The following is a 10,560-nucleotide window of genomic DNA, read 5'->3' as shown; positions in this document are numbered from 1 at the left end:
ATGTCTCTTACTGATTTACCGCTATCGTTTTGGGGTTATGCTTTGGAGACGGCCGCATTCACATTAAATAGGGCACCATCAAAATCCATTGAGACGACGCCTTATGAACTATGGTTTGGCAAGAAACCAAAGTTGTCGTTTCTGAAAGTTTGGGGCTGCGATGCTTATGTGAAAAAGCTTCAACCTGATAAGCTCGAACCCAAATCGGAGAAATGTGTCTTCATAGGATATCCAAAGGAGACTATTGGATATACCTTCTATCACAGATCCGAAGGCAAGACTTTTGTTGCTAAGTTCGGAAACTTCCTAGAGAGGGAGTTTCTCTCGAAAGAAGTGAGTGGGAGGAAAGTAGAACTTGACGAGGTAACTGTACCTGCTCCCTTATTGGAAAGTAGTGCATCACAGAAAACTGTTTCTGTAACACCTACACCAATTAGTGAGGAAGCTAATGATAATAATCATGAAACTTCGGAACAAGATACTACTGAACCTCGTAGATCAACCAGAGTGAGATCCGCGCCAGAGTGGTACGGTAATCCAGTTCTGGAAGTCATGCTACTAGATCATGATGAACCTACGAACTATGAAGAAGCGATGGTGAGCCCAGATTCCGAAAAATGGCTTGAAGCCATGAAATCTTAGATGGGATCCATGTATGAGAACAAAGTGTGGACTTTGGTTGACTTGCCCAATGATCGGCAAGCAATTGAGAATAAATGGATCTTCAAGAAAAAGACTGACGCCGACGGTAATATTACTGTCTACAAAGCTCGACTTGTCGCAAACGGGTTTCGACAAGTTCAAGGGGTTGACTACGATGAGACCTTCTCACCCGTAGCGATGCTTAAGTCTGTCCGAATCATGTTAGAAATTTCCGCATTTTATGATTATGAAATTTGGCAGATGGATGTCAAAACTGCATTCCTGAATGGATTTCTGGAAGAAGAGTTGTATATGATGCAACCGGAAGGTTTTGTCGATCCAAAGGGAGCTAACAAAGTGTGCAAGCTCCAGCGATCCATTTATGGACTGGTGCAAGCCTCTCGGAGTTGGAATAAATGCTTTGACAGTGTGATCAAAGCATTTGGTTTTATACAGACTTTTGGAGAAGCCTGTATTTACAAGAAAGTGAGTGGGAGCTCTGTAGCATTTCTGATATTATATGTGGACGACATATTACTAATCAGAAATGATATAGAATTTCTGGATAGCATAAAGGGATACTTGAATAAGAGTTTTTCAATGAAAGACCTCGGTGAAGCTGCTTACATATTAGGCATAAAGATCTATAGAGATAGATCAAGACGTTTAATTGGACTTTCACAAAGCACATACCTTGACAAGATTTTGAAGAAGTTCAAAATGGATCAAGCAAAGAAAGGGTTCTTGCCTGTGTTACAAGGTGTGAAGTTGAGTCAGACTCGATGCCCAACCACTGCAGAAGATAGAGAGAAAATGAAATATGTTCCCTATGCTTCAGCCATAGGCTCTATCATGTATTCAATGCTGTGTACCAGACCTGATGTGTGCCTTGCTATAAGTCTAGCAGGGAGGTACCAAAGTAATCCAGGAGTGGATCACTGGACAACGGTCAAGAACATCCTGAAGTACCTGAAAAGGACTAAGGATATGTTTCTCGTATATGGAGGTGACAAAGAGCTCATCGTAAACAGTTATGTTGATGCAAGCTTTGACACTGATCCGGACGATTCTAAATCGCAAACCGGATACGTGTTTACATTAAACGGTGGAGCTGTCAGTTGGTGCAGTTCTAAACAAAGCGTCGTGGCGGGATCTATGTGTGAAGCGGAATACATAGCTGCTTCGGAAGCAGCAAATGAAGGAGTCTGGATGAAGGAGTTCATATCCGATCTAGGTGTCATACCTAGTGCATCGGGTCCAATGAAAATCTTTTGTGACAATACTGGTGTAATTGCCTTGGCAAAGGAATCCAGATTTCACAAGAGAACCAAGCACATCAAGAGACGCTTCAATTCCATCCGAGATCTAGTCCAGGTGGGAGACATAGAGATTTGCAAGATACATACGGATCTGAATGTTGCAGACCCGTTGACTAAGCCTCTTCCACGAGCAAAACATGATCAGCACCAAGGCTCCATGGGTGTTAGAATCATTACTGTGTAATCTAGATTATTGACTCTAGTGCAAGTCGGAGACTGAAGGAAATATGCCCTAGAGGCAATAATAAAGTTATTATTTATTTCCTTATATCAAGATAAAAGTTTATTATTCATGCTAGAATTGTATTAACCGAAAACATAATACATGTGTGAATACATAGACAAACAGAGTGTCACTAGTATGCCTCTACTTGACTAGCTCGTTAATCAAAGATGGTTATGTTTCGTAACCATGGACAAAGAGTTGTTATTTGATTAATGGGATCACATCATTAGTTGAATGATCTGATTGACATGACCCATTCCATTAGCTTAGCACCCGATCATTTAGTATGTTGCTATTGCTTTCTTCATGACTTATACATGTTCCTATGACTATGAGATTATGCAACTCCCGTTTGCCAGAGGAACACTTTGTGTGCTACCAAACATCACAACGTAACTGGGTGATTATAAAGGAGCTCTACAGGTGTCTCCAAAGGTACATGTTGGGTTGGTGTATTTCGAGATTAGGATTTGTCACTCCGATTGTCAGAGAGGTATCTCTGGTCCCTCTCGGTAATGCACATCACTTAAGCCTCGCAAGCATTGCGACTAATGAGTTAGTTGCGGGATGATGTATTACAGAACGAGTAAAGAGACTTGCCGGTAACGAGATTGAACTAGGTATAGGATACCGACGATCGAATCTCGGGCAAGTAACATACCGATGACAAAGGGAACAACATATGTTGTTATGCGGTCTGACCGATAAAAGATCTTCGTAGAATATGTAGGAGCCAATATGAGCATCCAGGTTCCGCTATTGGTTATTGACCGGAGACGTGTCTCGGTCATGTCTACATTGTTCTCGAACCCGTAGGGTCCGCACGCTTAAGGTTACGATGACAATTATATTATGAGTTTATGCATTTTGATGTACCGAAGGTTGTTCAGAGTCCCGGATGTGATCACAGACATGACGAGGAGTCTCGAAATGGTCGAGACATAAAGATTGATATATTGGAAGCCTATGTTTGGATATCGGAAGTGTTCCGGGTGAAATCGGGATTTTACCGGAGTACCGGGAGGTTACCGAAACCCCCCGGGAGCTATATGGGCCTTAATGGGCCTTAGTGGAAGAAGAGGAGAGGCAGCCAGGGCTGGGCCACGCGCCCCTCCCCCCTAGTCCGAATAGGACAAGGAGAGAGGGGGCCGGCGCCCCCCTCCTTCTCTCTCTCTCTTTTCCCCCTCCTTGAATCCTATTCCAATTAGGAAAGGGGGGAGTCCTACTCCTTCTGGGAGTAGGACTCCTCCTAGCGCGCCTCTCCTTGGCCGGCCAGCCCACCCTCCCTTGAACCTTTATATACGGAGGCAGGGGCACCCCTAGAGACACAAGTTGATCCACGTGATCATATTCTTAGCCGTGTGCGGTGCCCCCTTCCACTATATTCCTCGATAATATTGTAGCAGTGCTTAGGCGAAGCCCTGCGATGGTAGTACATCAAGATCATCACCACACCGTCGTGCTGACGGAACTCTTCCCCGACACTTTGCTGGATCGGAGTCCGGGGATCGTCATTGAGATGAACGTGTGCTAGAACTCGGAGGTGCCGTAGTTTTGGTGCTTGATCGGTCGGGCCGTGGAGACGTACGACTACATCAACCAAGTTAACGCTTCCGTTGTCAATCTACAAGGGTACGTAGATCACACTCTCCCCCTCTCGTTGCTATGAATCACCATGATCTTGCGTGTGCGTAGGAAATTTGTTGAAATTACTACGTTCCCCAACACTATCATACAATGTCTATACTTTCAATTACTTTTCTTGTTTATCAGCCATTTGAATTGGAGAGCATGATGGCAGTATCTAAGGGAGTAACAACACGGTCTTCAGAAAAGATAGTGCTACCAGTTGATGCAGATAGAACCACGGTTGTACTTGCCCAAGGACCAGATCCACCACACATAACCCAGACTCTCGCAGATTGTACCCCTACCCAGTTGGACAGAGAACCAGCTACACCCCTTCTAACCCCAACCCCGGCAGATAGTAACCCAGTTCCAGTTGACACAGCACCGTCTCCACCACAAAGCACCCAAACACGAGCAGTTAGTAAGGGAACTGCAGTGCCCAAAGCACGAGGACCACCACTCTGAATCCCAACTCAACGCTTAAAGGAGAAGAAGATTTGTTCTCAGGTCAGGTTCTGTAGCTATGGTTCATACTCCTTTGCTCTTGCATTACTGTATTTACTCATACCAACTATTTTCAAATTTGAAGGATGGAATTGAAACTCCAATGGCGCAACAGGTATGTTTTAAACCTGTTTCTTTAACTGGTTTGCTGTTGTAACCTTCTGTATGTTGATTTCAGTTTCAACTGAATAAACAGGTATGTTCTCATGTCATGCACATTACAAGTGTTGTTATTGCTCTATAGTTACCCATACATATATTCTGTCTATTCTGCTTTGTCTTGAACAAATATTATTTGAACAGTGTCTCTATCTTGATTTGGCAACAAAAACTAGAATGATATAGACCATAAAGTGACCATGGTACATAGATATATGTTTGTTTCATATTGTTATCCTGTCCACTTTACTACTGAACTCATTTAGCAAAATGAGTTTCATATACAACATGGTAAACATGTGATGTGTCTGCTTGTTTCTATTTTAGAATGCGAACAAAATATTGTAGAACAGTACCGCGTCATCCAATGGTAAAGGAACTAATGCAGATAAGGTTCAAGATAGTGAGACATCCCTGTTGGTCTCCAAGAAAGCTGATAAAAACTATCTTGATGACAGTGAGGGAACCCAAAAGTCCTGTCTTGATGTAGTGTTCGAGTTACTGGCCACTACTGCTGGCACAAGCTCTTCGAACTCGCTGCCTGAATCAGTTTTTCTTCTTGAGTCTCAACTTCAAGTTGAAAGACATCGATCAGATGTGCTGTGACAGGAAGCTGAAGGACTGAGGAAGTCCCTGCAGAATTCAGATGCATATTTTCTGGTACAACAGCAAGCGCTGGAGGATTTAAGCGCCAAACAAGAGAAAGTTAATAAGCTTGCTAAGCATATTGCCAGCATTATGGGTACCCAGGATATTGTTTCTTGAGATCTTCTGAAGTGGTTTCAGTTCTGGATTTGTTTTGCTGCGGCGTTTATTTGCACTAGTCGCTAACTTTGACAACCAGTGTATATGATATGCTGCTTTGTTCCCTATATTTGCACTGGTGGCGAACTTTGAAGCCCAGTGGATGTAATATGTGTAATAGCCGTGATAGCCTAGCGTTAGTTGCTTGCTTATTTATTTCCTTATTGTCTTGTTTATTTGTTTGCTTGTAGTCATTGAAGTTCTTTTTCCGCGGTTAGCTAGTGGCTGCAATAACCTATTTTTTTAAAATTAGGCCACAATAACCATGGGCTAATATTTACTGTAGTGACACTGGGCGTCCTACTGGCCCTAGAAACAGTGGGCCTTCTGTGGGCCGTATCATCAATGGGCCTTCTGCGGGCCTTATTATCAATGGGCCTTATACGGGCCGTATGATCGATTGGCCAACCATGGGCCAAACAGACCGCATTATGGCCGTAAACGGGCTAGATTTGGAATCGTCGGTTCATGGGCTGACCATAACGGGTGATCGTTAATAGGCCGTATTTGATGACGCTATGAAAACGGCCCAACGTATTAACGAACCACAAACGGGCCGACTGTGACCACAGGCTGAATTGGGCCCACAAGCAGAAAATGACAGTAACGGGCTGTAAGTAAATGAATGCTGGAAATGAGCCCAAGAATAAATGGGCTCTGAGAAGGCCGAAAGATAACATGGGCTGGAAACAGCCCAACGGAATAACGGGCCGTTAATGGGTATAAAGTGATACAGTGTTCATTACGGGCCAGTTTTACCACGGGCCGTTAATGGGTGTAAAGTGATACACTGTTCATTACGGGCCAGTTTCACCATGGGCCGTTAATAGGCCAAGAGTTACATAAGGCCTCATATGGGCCGAAAGACGTCATGGGTCATACATGGGCCAGAAGTGAAAACAGACTGGAATCATATTGGGTGGCCAAGATGACGCTACTAGGCCTAATTCGGGCCTTGGGTTAGCGGGCTGTAAATGGGCTATATGCGAATAGGCTGTTAACGGGCTTTCCATGGGCCGACCCGCCACGTTTTGACCAAGTCAAACAGGTCGGCCTTTTCACAGGAATGGGCCTCTGTTGCGCCGTGCCACGTGTCAATGTATCATAGGCGCCTATCTGACCCACTGACGAGCTGACACATGTTTCGTCCGGCCAATAAGAATTTTACACGTGCAAATTTCCCATTGGCCGGGGCTGTTAACGGGTTATCGGATCCAAAACCCGACCCGATAGCTTAAAGGCGTTCTGTTACGGTGGATGTCACGTGTCGGTCACCCTTGATGAAAGCACTTCTGTGACGCGATTTATCGTCATGGAAGTGGACACTTCCGTGATGATAGTTTTGGCAATGTCATGGAACACTTCTACGACAGCACAGATATGACTATCTTGATTCTGTCATAAATTTGTCATGGATGTACATGCATGACAGAAAACGAGACCTACTGTGACAAACACGTATCATCACGAAAGTGTATTTTTTTGTAGTGGAAGGCCGGAATTCATGGTTAATGCAAGGCAGGACACTAGCAATACAACATTTGAAAAGACCAGTGATTGTCGGAGGCACTGGCTACTTTGTCCGAAGAGGGTTTGGTACGATCAACTTATGGCCACCTTGTCTTTGAGATTAAATATTGCCTCATGACATTGAGAGTTTTTATTCCTATGAAGAATAAACGGGAACAAAATAGGGTAGTAGATCGACTGGCGTAGTCGCACTGCAGTATTGCTTCAGCTAGGACTACCATATATTGATGAACTTATGTCTATTGCCTCTTGATTATGACCCTATTATACTATGGAATAAATTACTTTCACCCCGGAAAAAAAACTATGACGAATCCAGAGAGTCCGCAATTCCGTATCCATCACTGATGTTTTAGTTCGGAGGAATTTTTTAAAAATGGATGAGAACCCCCGGCCTCTGCATCTGGACGATGCATGCAACCACTTTATTAATTATTCACACAAAATCTTATAAAGTCATACAAAAAGTAAGACTAAAGCCACCATCTAGGCAACATCTGTCGCTACTCCTATCCAGTTGATGAAGGGATGCTGATAGTCTGGGCCTAATACCAAACAGACCTCGCAGCCAAACCTAACATCTAAGACCTGAAGTCCCAACCAGGACGCCTGCCGGGTATGGGGCACCCACCAGTCTGGCGCACTCCTCAACCAGGACGCCTGCCGGGTATGAGACCGCCGCAGCCACCACGACGCCACCACGACGTCTAGCCGCATGTACCTTGCCCAGTCTAGCTACCGTCGACGCCACCACGACGCCAGACAACGCCACCATCCTGCGCTCGTCCATCATCACACGCCCACCGGCGAGACCCCACTGCTCCATGCCGCTGAGACCCGCCGTTGTCGACGTGTCAGATACCACGCCACTCTTCCTCTTGTCCCCTCCAACCAACACTTGCTGCAAAACGATGCCCCCAGGAGGGAGAACGACATCGAAACATCGCCATCATCCGATCCGGTAGACCCAGATCTAGGGTTTCTCCCGGAACCTTCCGATCAGGTTGACGTGACCTGCAACGACGATGCCTCGAGAAGGGAACGACGTCCGAGACGTCGCCATCGTCTGCCATGATCAGGTAGTCAGGCGCGATTTTCATCGGAAGCCACGTCGTCCCGATCTCGCGGTTGGCTGGAACAGAGCGGAGTCTCTCCACGAAGACGAACGCCGCCGTCGGTAAACCGACGGAGATCCGACATCTCCTCAGCGGTCCCTCCACGCGCTGCCGGTCGGCATAAGGCTACTCCGCAGTGGATCTGATCGGGGCGTTGGATCCGCAGTCGCCGCCGCCACCATCTCCGCGCAGATCAGGTACCCCGTCGGATAGGGCGCTGACACCGCCACCGTCCATCTCAGGGCCGCCGCTCCGCCGGTTTAAGGCACTTCGGCCACCGCCGCACGGCAAGGGATCGCCGCCCCGGCCGCCGCCTTCGGATCTCATGAGAAGGCCGCCCCTGCCGCCTCAGATGAGATCTCGCCGCATCCACCCGCCCAGGTGCCTTCGGCGCCGGGCCCACCGCCACCGCGGCCCTCGCCGGCGGCAGAGGGATGCGCGAGAGGAGGCCTGCGGCGCTAGGGTTCGGGGGCCCCTTGCGTCGCCTAGGGGGAGGCGACGCGAGGGTGAGGAATAATGAAAGCAATCATACTAATCTAAATCTCCGAGGAGTGTCAGGAAGTTGGAGAAGGTTTACGGCCGGCACACCTATCTGGAACCATATGCCCGACCGAATCGTAGTGGTATTTGAAAAGGAAACTATTACGTGTATCAGAAAAGGAATCGCAATGATTGCTGGAATCATTACGATACGAAACAACGATCCTCCTTGTATAAATTCCGTGGCTAGCTGAATAGAGATCATTGGAACAACTGTTGGCGACGTTCTCGTTGTCATGGCTGAGAACCCGGCTGCTGCTGCTGCAGTTAATCACGGCGAAGGCCTCCGGCTACCGGAGACGTCGTCGATATGCGTCACGGAGAGCGCCGCACACAACTTCGAGGTGACCAATTATGCGCTGCTCGAGGGCCTGGGCGTCGGGAAGTACATCACCTCAAGCACATTCAGGGTCGGCGGCTACGATTGGAATATCATGTTCTACCCGGACGGAAGCACGAAGGACTTTACCGGCAACGCGTCAGCCTTTTTGTATTATCTCAGTAAGGGGAAGGACGGGGTGAGGACAAAATTCACCTTAACCCTGCTGGACGGTCAAGGCAATGCACAGGAAATCAACAAGGATTACGTAGCAGCGCACATCTTTTCTCTGGAAGCTCCGAACATGGACTATACGGTGCGTTCTCACCGTGATCAAGGAACCGCCCACGGAGTGCCGAAGAAATCTCATCGTAGTTCCACCGTCGAAGCTGCCCGGCAACATCAAGCGCACCCTCAAGGACGGGAAGGGCGCAGACGTCACGCTGCTCGTGGGCGGCAGGGAGTTCAGTGCGCACAGGTTCATGCTAGCCGCACGGTCGCCGGTTTTCGACGCACAGCTCTTTGGCCCGATGATGGACGAGGACACGCGGTGCATAGAGGTTGTCGACATGGACCCGGCCATCTTTGAGATGCTTCTTCACTACATCTACATGGATTCGCTGCCCCCGCGTGACGAGAAAGGTTACGATGCTGCTTCCATGCAGCACTTGCTAGTCGCGGCAGATCGGTACGGGCTGGACAGGCTCAAGGTGATGTGTGAAGAGGAACTGTCCAAAAGCATCAACGTCCAGACCGTCACGAGTACATGGGCGGTTGCAGATCAGCACTTCTGCGAAGGGCTCAAGAATGCTTGTGAGGAGTTTCTTTCTGTCCCGGGAATAGGGACCATTGTCTCTTTAAGAAACGGGTTCAAACGCCTCATGGCAAAGCTGGAACTGGGGGACGAGGAGGCATCTGCCGCGGGGACGAAGTAATCTTGTAAGACCAAAAAATAATATAGTGAGAAATTGCATACGATTTTTGGAGGATTAGGATCTTCAAGATTTTTTCCTAGGACGGTCATTTGATTCATAAGATTGAAATCCTTAGGAACTTTTCCATCGGATTCATTTTTACAACATTTTGGAGGAAAATTTACATCGACTCAAACCGCTTTGTTGCATTTCATTGTTTTTCCTATATGCTATGAAACACTCTTTCATATCCTGCAGAGGGCAAGAGAACATGACACCCTATTCCTCTGTTTTTTCTATCCTTGTATTTTGATAATCCCGCGAATCAAAGAGGCCCTTACACGGTACTAACTGAGCAAGATGATGGCAATGCCCAAAAGGTTGGAATCGACTTTTTTCTTGAGCGAAACACACCCGGACTTTATTAATCGACAGAAAAGTTTACGCAGTCCAGGCTCCAGAAGCCACACATAGCGTCCATGATTTAAATCTAATGAGTTCCTTGCTAAATTATGAGCACGTACATTTGTATCCATAAATTCGTGTTTGAACATAACTTCAGGCCCCGGCAAAAAAAAAGAACATAACTTCAGGCACACATCTCATAATATCACATATCTCCTTAATAACCATCACATTCCCTATGAGGCTTCCGTCCTGGATACTACATATACCACTCCTAAGCAATCCGGAGTAATCCTATAGTTAGATTCCCATCTGAAATTGCGCTCTCTGAGAGTTCACCAACTTTGGGCCGTCAGATCTCAAGCTTGATGTGATTCTAGCCATCTGTCTGGGCCTCCAATGGCTCCTGACCGTCAAATAAATATCAGGTCTGAAGAAATGAATAGTAAAAAAA

General features: G+C 46.8%; 1 pseudogene; it reads left to right on the top strand.

Moving 5' to 3' along the window:
• The first annotated feature begins 8,631 nt into the window (after positions 1–8,631).
• Positions 8,632–9,886, top strand: LOC123186174 (BTB/POZ and MATH domain-containing protein 2-like; annotated as a pseudogene).
• Positions 9,887–10,560: the final 674 nt, after the last annotated feature.

Source organism: Triticum aestivum, chromosome 2A, assembly GCF_018294505.1.
Source record: "Triticum aestivum cultivar Chinese Spring chromosome 2A, IWGSC CS RefSeq v2.1, whole genome shotgun sequence".
NCBI classification, from domain to species: Eukaryota; Viridiplantae; Streptophyta; class Magnoliopsida; order Poales; family Poaceae; genus Triticum; species Triticum aestivum.
Note: the sequence above shows the minus strand (reverse complement) of the source record. Positions and strands in the feature narration are given on the sequence as shown.